Consider the following 4,343-nt stretch of genomic DNA (forward strand, 5'->3'; position numbering starts at 1 on the left):
AGGTTTTTCTTTATTTTGACTATTTTCTACATTGTAGAATAATAGTGAAGACATCAAAACTATGAAATAACACATATGGAATCATGTAGTAATCAAAAAAGTGTTAAACAAATCAAAATACATTTTATATTTGAGATTCTTCAAAGTAGCCACCCTTTGCCTTGATGAGAGCTTTGCACAGTCTTGGTATTCTCTCAACCAACTTCATGAGGTAGTCACCTGGAATGTATTTCAATTAACACGTGTGCCTTGTTAAAAGTTAATTTGTAGAATTTATTTCCTTCTTAATGCGTTGAGCCAATCAGTTGTGTTGTGACAAGGTAGGGGTGGTTTACAGAAGATAGCCCTATTTGCTATAAGACCAAATCCATATTATGGCAAGAGCAGCTCAAATAAGCAAAGAGAAACAATATACCATCATTACTTTAAGACACAAAGGTCAGTTTCTTCAAGTGCAGTCACAAAAATCATCAAGTGCTATGATTAAACTGGCAATCATAAAGACCGCCACAGGAAAGGAAGAAGCAGAGTTACCTCTGCTGCAGAGGATAAGTTCCTTAGAGTAACCAGCCTCAGAAATCGGCAATTAATTGCACCTCAGATTGCAGCCCAAATAAGCAACACGTCAACTGTTCAGAGGAGACTGTGTGAATCAGGCCTTCATGGTCGAATTGCTGCAAGGAAACCAATACTAAAGGACACCAATAAGAATAAGAGACCTGCTTGGCCCAAGAAACACGAGCAATGGACATTAGACCGGTGGAAATATGTCTTTTGGTCTGATGAGTCCAAATTTGAGATTTTTGGATCCAACCGTTGTGTCTTTGTGAGACGCAGAGTAGGTGAACGGATGATCTCTGCATGTGTGTTTCCCACCGTGAAGCATGGAGGAGATGTGATGGTGTGGGGCTGCTTTGCTGGTGACACTGTCAGTGATTTATTTAGAATTCAAGGCACACTTAACCAGCATTGCTACCACAGCATTCTGCAGCGATATGCCATCCCATCTGTTTTGCGTATGTGTTATTTCATAGTTTTGATGTCTTCACTATAACTCTACATTGTAGAAAATAGTCAAAACAAAGAAAAACCCTTGAATGAGTAGGTGTGTCCAAACTTTTGACTGGTACTGTATATGTCAGCGTCCATGCGACTGACAAGGATGGAGCAAGTCACATATAAGGTTGTATGACCACAGGGCGGATCATGGTCAGGTGGTAAGATTCCTTTTCAATTTGCTCATTTGCTGTTGATCAATGATCAATGGAATGGGAATTAACTCAAAAAGCCAGTTGACTTTTTTCACTCTTATTTTCCTTGAATATGCTGTTTCACCCTTCAATTTGATATTTAATTAAGCCAAGCGTCTTTTGACATGACACTTCGTAAGAAAACAAGTGACAAATGAATAGCCCAAGATTGACACAACACTTGGTCATAATGATTTTGTTATTACAAAGAATATAGCGCTCACATTTAACTGAAATACTGAAATAACATGATTTCGTTTTTTTAATCTATGAAGGGTGCTTTTCCTTCTGTCTTCCTTTCCTTTTAAGTCTTTCTCTACACTGCATTATTCAAGATATTGACCGCTAATCTCCTTACTCATTGTATATTAAATTAGGAGATAGATGGTAAGCAGCTCGCTATGCTGCAGCCCTGCATCTGTCCAGGGTGGGACCAATGATGTATATAAACCCTGGATTGCGGATGCTATGTATTGGCCATTGAGAGGCTTTGAAGCCGCCGGTCGGCCATATTGGCAGTCCTAATTAGGAGCAGTCCTCCATAGAAATAAATGGAATTCTACAGTATTTCAATTAAATACGACACAATTGTATTTAAGTATTTTTGTGTTGTAGTCGGGACAATAAAATTAGTAATCTCAAAAAATTATACTTTAAGGAAAATGTTTCAGTATATTTTTTCAATTCTTATTTGTATGTTAAACTGACATAATACAATTGATAAGTAATTTATAAGTATGCATTAAGGTGTCTGTGATAGAAATATGGCAAAAACAACAGAGTTTATGCCCATATCTACCTTCAATCCTGTCACGTTCTGACCATAGTTCTTGTGTGTTTTACTTGTTTTAGTGTTGGTCAGGACGTGAGCTGGGTGGGCATTCTATGTTGTGTGTCTAGTTTGTCTGTTTCTATGTTTGGCCTAATATGATTCTCAATCAGAGGCAGGTGGTTTGTGTTGTCTCTGATTGGGAATCATATTTAGGTGGCTTGTTTTGTGTTGGGGTTTGTGGGTGGTTGTCTTCTGTCTTTGTGTTCTGCACCAGGTAGGACTGTATCGGTTTTCACGGTTGTTATGTTGTATAGTGTTCACGTTATCGTCTCTTTGTTTATTAAACATGTTGAACACTAGCCGCGGTGCATTTTGGTCCTCTCCTTCACCAACGGAAGAAAACCGTTACAAATCCCAAATCTTTACAAGACCAATTCAAAGGGAAATGGACTATGAAGAGTATTAAGTACACTCTTAGAAAACGGGTTCCAAAAGGTTTCTTTGGCTGTCCCCATAGGAGAATCATTTTTGGTTTTGATAGAACTCTCTGTAGAAAGGGTTCTACAAGGTACTCAAAAGGTTCTGAATAGTACCTTTTTTCTAAGAGTGTACTTAGGAATTTTATACCAAGTAATTTAAATGATTGAAAAGGTTACCAATGAGTTGACAAGAATATACTTACTTCCTATTTATCTTATAAGCAGAGTTAATGTCATCAAAATATCAATATTACCAACATTTCTTTATTTGTTTCAGAATCTTCACACTTCACATCCAGGTCCTGTATCATCCATATAAGGCGGGTGGTCTGAATTTATCTAACGTATAGCTTTACTATTGGACAGCACAACTCGCCCAAGTTAAGCAATGGTATTCAACCTGACTATGTTATTGGGCAAGAGTAGAATCCTTTGACATCTTCCCATATGAGTTGAAATATCTGCACTCCTTTGGTTTGTAAGACGTAAAGGAGATGACTAATTACCCAGTCATTTTGAAGTCGACAAGTTTGGAAGGCATTTCGTAAATTACTGGGTTACAATGTAGCTCTCTTCTTTTTAGCACCAATATTTTGAGATCCCTGCTTCTCATCTTGTTTTAGGGATGATGCATTTAAATCTGGGTTTGATAAAGGAATAAGGGAAATTAACCATGTCTTCCAGGATGGTACTTTTTTTTCTTTCAACCAAGTACGTAAGAAATTCAGTATTCTGTTGACCTATTTGTTTAGATTTTTTCAAGTCGGACATATATATGGTCCAGTTGAAACAGTGTTCTCTTATGGAACTAACATCCTCTTAACTAGATGTATTGCTGAACAATGGTGAAAAAACTGTTAAGTGTATTTCTAAGGTTCATTAATTGTTATTAGATCACATGCCAATAGAGACAGATGTTACTAGACACAAATGGGAACAAGAATTATAGGTGGTAATAAACAGGGAAGACTGGTCTTACATACAGTTGAAGTCGGAAGTTTACATACACTTAGGTTGGAGTCATTAAAACTAATTTTTCAACCACTCGACAAATTTGTTAACCTATAGTTTTGCCAAGTCGGTTAGGACACCTACTTTGCATGACACAAGTCATTTTTCCAACAATTGTTTACAGACAGATTATTTCACTTATAATTCACTGTATCACAATTCCAGTGGGTCAGAAGTTTACATACACTAAGTTGACTGTGCCTTTATACAGCTTGGAAAACTCCCGAAAATTATGTCATGGCTTTAGAAGCTTATAATAGGCTAATTGACATGATTTGAGTCAGTTGGAGGTGTACCTGTGGATCTATTTCATGGCCTACCATCAAACTCAGTGTCTCTTTGCTTGACATCATGGGAAAATCAAAAGAAAGCAGCCAAGACCTCAGAAAAAAAATGTAGAACTCCACAAGTCTGATTCATCCTTGGGAGCAATTTCCAAATCCCTGAAGGTACCACGTTTATCTGTACAAACAATAGTACGCAAGTATAAACACCATGGGACCACGCAGCCGTCATACCGCTCAGGAAGGAGATGCGTTCTGTCCCCGAGAGATGAACATACTTTGGTGCGAAAAGTGCAAATCATTCCCAGAACAACAGCAAAGTGGCAGCATCATGTTGTGGGGGTGCTTTGCTACAGGAGGGACTGGTGTACTTCACAAAAAATATGGCATCATGAGGATGGAAAATGATGTGGATATATTGAAGCAACATCTCAAGACATCAGTCAGGAAGTTCAAGCTTGATCGCAAATGGGTCTTCCAAATGAACAATGACCCCAAGCATACTTCCAAAGTTGTGGCAAAATGGCTTAAGGACAACAAAGTCAAG

Source organism: Salvelinus fontinalis, chromosome 37, assembly GCF_029448725.1.
Source record: "Salvelinus fontinalis isolate EN_2023a chromosome 37, ASM2944872v1, whole genome shotgun sequence".
Lineage (NCBI taxonomy): Eukaryota > Metazoa > Chordata > Actinopteri > Salmoniformes > Salmonidae > Salvelinus > Salvelinus fontinalis.